Genomic DNA, 5,645 nt, shown 5'->3' with positions numbered 1-5,645 from the left:
AAATACTGTATCATATGGCACTGCGCCAGTGCCATTCTTGGCCATACGGTGTTTGATCCAGCTGAACGAGATTGCGAAATCCTATCAGGTTATCAGGCAAGATTTCTACGTTGACGATATGTTGACTGGTGCCGCATGCGTCGAGGACTTGAAGACAATTAAGTCTGAAGTGTCGCAGATAATGCTAGGAGCAGGTTTTAAACTTGCGAAGTGGTTCTCGAATGCTCCTTAGTTCTCCGCATCAGACAGTACACCAAAGCCGATAACGATCTCGAGACTGACGCAACCAAAACTCTAGGTGTGATTTGGTTGCCAAATGAAGACGTGTTCCAATTCCGGATCGACGATTCATTCATGGGTTTTAAAGCGACAACACGGAACATTCTCTCGGTGACATCGCGGTTATTCGATCCGCTTGGCCTATTGAGTCCCTTAATTATAAAAGCAAAGATACTGCTTCAAGAGCTCTGGCTTCAAAAGTTGGAGTGGGACGAATCCATACCATTGAGTTTGGATACATCGTGGCAACAATTGAAGTCAAATTTGACACAATTGCAAAACATAAAAGTGCCACGATATTTGTTCACAGAGCCTACGTCACCGATAGAGATTCATGGTTTCGCCGACGCCTCAATAAGACCGTAGGAGGCGTGTATTTACATTCGTACGCATAATGCAGAAGGTTGTAAAGTCTCATTACTAACCTCAAAATCGCTCCCCTCAAGACTAAGACTCTTCGTAGACTTGAGTTGTGTGCATCTCACCTTCTTGCAGAACTCTGCCACCGCATCCGAAGGCTAATCCGATCACCAATTGAACAGACGGTTCTTTGGTCAGATTCGGAAGTCACTCTTCATTGGATCCGGTCACATCCTTCCACTCTCGCGTCATTCGTGTCGAATCGAGTGGCTGAGATTCAAGAGTGGTCAGAGAGCGTGGAATGGCGTCATGTTCCTACTAAGCAGAATCCCGCAGACATTGTAACGAGAGGTTGCGATGTGACTGAATTATGCGCGTCAATGTAGTTTAGTAGTCCGTCATTCTTGAAGGAACCACACATGGCCAGTTAACCACCATTTCGTCTCTGAAGGAACGCGCAATTTGGAAGTGCGCAAAACTGCTGTTGGACTGACAGCTAGTGGCAGGTAGTGGTAAAGTCAGATCTAGTGGACTCGATCGAAAGTTTTTCGTCGCACATGTTCGCTTATGTGTTCCGCTTCATTCGAAGATGCAAAGACAAAACAGTTCAATTTGAACTGGTTCCAACGGCATCAGAACTGAAAGAAGCATTCAGTAAAATAGTAGAAGTAATGCAGGATTTCGAATTCAGAGACGATATAGAAAGGGTTCGTAATAGTACACGTGTGAGCTCGAGTCTACAACGACTCAATCCTTTCATATAGTACATGAGTATGAAGGATCTTGGTGTTCATTTTCGTTGTTGCGAGTCGGGGGCGACTGGTAAATGCTCCTATTTCGTATGATGCTAAGTTTCCACTCCTCTTGTCGAAGCGCTCACAATTTGCTCGCAGCTATGTGAGGTACCTTCACTTGACCAACTGTCACGCTGGCCCAAGAGCGCTCGTGAGCATTCTCAGAGAACGACTTTGGTTAGTCAATGCTCAAGAGCTTTGTCGTCAGACAGTATGATCATGCATCTGTTGCTTTAAATGCAAACCTCGGCGGCTTACGCAAATAATGGGAAATTTGCCTGCTGATCGACTCCGAGCGCTCCGCCCATTTTCAATTTGTGGCGTAGATTTTGTGGCCCGGTTGAGACAACCTATAGGATTCCCGGAAAGCCGCCGTACAAGTCGTACATGGCTTTGTTCGTCTGTTTTGCGTCAGAAGCGGTTCACTTAGAAATTGTATCCGATCTGTCAACTAATGCATTTCTAATGGCTTTCCAAAGGTTTGTTGGTCGAAGAGGATGCCCGAGCCGAGTACATTGCGACAACGCGACGAACTTCGTCGGAGCAAGTCGCCATCTGGAGGAGCTAAGGAGGCGAGTCGAGGCCGAGGAGAACGCAGTTCGCGACTTCGCATCAAGAAGCGGATGCGAATTTGCGTTCATACCGCCGAGGGCTCCTCACTTCGGAGGACTATGGGAGGCAGGTGTGAAGTCTGCAAAGAACCTACTCCTACGGACGGTGGGCAACGCCCTGCTCATGGCCGAGTAGCTCCAGACGGTGGTCGTGGCGGTCGAGGCGATGGTCAACTCCCGCCCGCTAGGAGCCGTAAGCCAGGACCCGAACGACGGCGAGGCACTGACTAGTGTTGGGTTGCTCATGAGTAAGTGAACAAAAAGAGTTGATCACTAAACTGAGCGAGCGAATATGTTCCTTTTGTTCTTTATTGTTCACTTGCTCATTTTTGCTCACTTGCTCATTTTTGTTCACTTGTTCACTTGCTCAATTCAATTATCCATGATGGATCTTATTTAACTATTTTTAAATGCCCAATGAAGGGGAGCAAAAGTGTTGCCACAAATTAAAATGTAGAAATATTGGTATGTTTGAAAATTAAATATGTAACATAATCTATTTTTGAAAAGTCGTTGAGATGCAGTGCTCATTGGTAATGCACTGAACAACCAGTGAGCAACTGAACATCTGAGCAATGAGCAACTGAGCAATGAACAGTGAGCAAGTGAGCAATATGAGTGAGTTGACTCTTTTGAAAAAAGAACAAGTGAATATGTTCACCTAAAAGAGCAGTATTTACACAACACTAGCACTAATCCCAGGGAACCTACTGGTGGGCGGCCCACTGATGGCACCGGCAGCATCGCGGACACCGGACCAGGAGGGTCTGAGTTGCTTAAAGCGATGGCGAGCTGTCTAGTCGCTCAAGCGAGCAATCTGGCAGCGATGGTCCCGGGAGTATGTGCTGGGCCTGCAGGCACGGACCATGTGGTACCAGTTGCAGCCAAATCTAAAAATTGGAGAGCTCGTCGTCGTCGGTGTTGGCGCAATTGATATAGATTAGTTTAAGATAATAAAGTTGTCAAATGAAGTTATTATAATTAGGGCGAATCGAGAGCGCAATAAAGCTTTCGTTTTGCTCTCTGAGCGAATTCGCCTCGCTTCGCCACTTTAGTTAAGTTAGGCTGTAATGTAACTTAGCATAGAATCATAAAAGTAGTTGGAATCAAGAACTCATCAGCGCGTCATCACTCTCTCCGTTTTCGTTTTTTCGTATTGTCGCAACAACAATTAGGTCCAGTCTTTGTTCGCGAATAAAGCGGAAATATTAATAATTGCAAAAACTCTTGTGATTTTTCACAATCATTAGCTAATGGCCCCGAATCCGCTGTCGCGTTCAGAAAAAGATTCCAGCATCTACGCAAAATTTGTCAACTACATGAACAGCCCACTATTTGAAGCTTGAAAATAACCTCCTGGGCCTATGTCAAATGGACAGAAACGACAGAAAAACTTTAACATATAAACAAACAACGAGGATTTGCAGAACCCTCCGCAGAAACTGACGCTCTCACAAGTGGACCAGTATGCAACAAACTCGACGACGACACTTACGAATTTTATGATAACTCTGCTCTTAATTTTGTAGAATAACTATTTCATCTCTCCTATATTTCACGTGAAGACTAAGTAACGGGCAAATAATTAAAATTCTTATTGACACTGTATCCAACAGAAACTACATCAAATCTACATTTTTAAAAACTCCCTTTCCAAATAAAAAATTTTTTTATGCTGTCTCATAGGGAAGAAAAAATTTTCGAAGCAGTAAATAGTCCCAAAACCTGTCAGAAACACAGAAAACAAAGCTTAGCCAACTCTAAAAAAATTTTCAAACGTCTTTGCCAATCCAAACCAGAAACTGACCTATACTACTAACCCACAAGGGACAATAAGATCATCATCGGATACCCCTGTACATTCAAAGTGAGTATCCAATAACACTGAAAGACGAAGTGAATAAACAGATTAAAGAACTTGTTTGTAGGGGCGTCGAGTAGATAAGTAAGAACACTTTCACTTTGCTAATTTTGATTTGTAACTTGCACAATCACGTCTTTATTAAAACTTGTGGAAATACCACTTGTAGTATATGAAAAAGGCACTAAAAGTGGGCCGGGTGACCAACATGAGGAGAAACTAGATCAGAGTGATCAGTATACTAACTTTGTCACTATCGATATCAATCGATCGCGTCCACACTGTCAGCTGTATTGAGTGGTCACACCTGCCATCATCTGGCATCAACATCCTCCCCGCGGTCGGAGGGTGCGGCGTCAGAGTTGGGAATCAACCTGCAGCAGCACCTTTCGGCGGAAGTCGAATGTCCGCGAGCGGATGATCGCCGTGCAGACGCCCTCCGTACCAACGCGGGTGACGGATAGCCGATAGGCCGTTGCCAATGATGCGCTGATACGGCTGGTTGCAGTGCACGGTTCGATCAGTGCTCGCATCTCGAACGTTTTACATCCGGTGTCGATCAGGATGTTGGCCGTCGGAAGGATGCTCACAGCCTTATTCTGCAACAAGGATGTGAGCGACGTCGGAAAAGCCCCTTCGGGCGTAGGTGAGGCCGGTCGATGGGGAGACGGTGAGCGGGAAAGTGACCGTGCTGGAGTTAAGGACCGAGTCCGGTCGGTCGTCGCCTTGTCGTTGACGACTGGGGCGAGCGCTGCGTGCCGCCTTAAAGTGCAGGAGCGTGTGGTGGTCCTTGTGACACACCCTGCAGCGTCCGCGCTGCGGCAGGATTGCCCGGAGTGTTGGTGGGCCAGACAATTAGAGCAGTACTTGTTAATAAGTACTGCTCTCAACCGTTTTTCCGCGGTCAGCCTGACGAAGCGCTGACATTTCCGGAGGGGTGCATTCAGTTTTGCTGTCCATCGGGAGTAAAATTAGTTTGGCGACGGGTCTTCGGAGAGTACCCCGCGCCGTAAGCACATCTACAAATCGGACCTTGGTAGCGGTGCCTGGACACGTCGTCAGCACCCGTCCTAGGCGCCACTCGTTCGATGGAAGGCTGTCTTCCTTGATGACAACCATGTCACTGATCCGAAGGTTCCGTGTAGGGATTGTCATTTCGTCCGTTTGTGTAGCTCCTTCAGGTACTCATCCTTCCAAGGGAAACAAAATTGTTGGTGAAGAGCCTTCAGTCGCTGCCATCGATTGAGGATGGAGGTGGCCGGTTGGTTAATTTGTGGTTCCAACACCGAAATAAGTGGGCCACCTATGAGGAAATGGCCAGGAGTTAACGCTAGTAAGTCCGAAGGGTCTTCGGACATAGGAGAGATCGGCCTCGAAGTCAAGCAGGCTCCAATCTTAGCCAGAAGAGTGGACAACTCTTCGAACGTATACTTCGTGGTGGAGATCGCATTGTAAAAGAATGCCTTAAAACTCTTTACGCCGGCTTCCCATAATCCACCCATATGTGGGGCGCCCGGCTTTTGTGAGCATATTGTGCGATGATGCACTCTCTCGTCGCTTCCAAGAAGTCGGTGGAGATCACCTTGTCAGCTCCAACGAAGGTTTTCCCGTTGTCCGAGTGCATTTGGTGTGGACACCCGCGCCGTGCGATGAAACGGGAGAATGCGGCCAGGAATTTCTCCGTCGTGAGATCCGATGTTGCCGCCAAGTGGGCAAGTCCCCATCATTTGGGTCTGCAAT

This window comes from Drosophila sulfurigaster, chromosome 4, assembly GCF_023558435.1.
Source record: "Drosophila sulfurigaster albostrigata strain 15112-1811.04 chromosome 4, ASM2355843v2, whole genome shotgun sequence".
Lineage (NCBI taxonomy): Eukaryota > Metazoa > Arthropoda > Insecta > Diptera > Drosophilidae > Drosophila > Drosophila sulfurigaster.
This window is presented reverse-complemented; position numbering follows the sequence as displayed.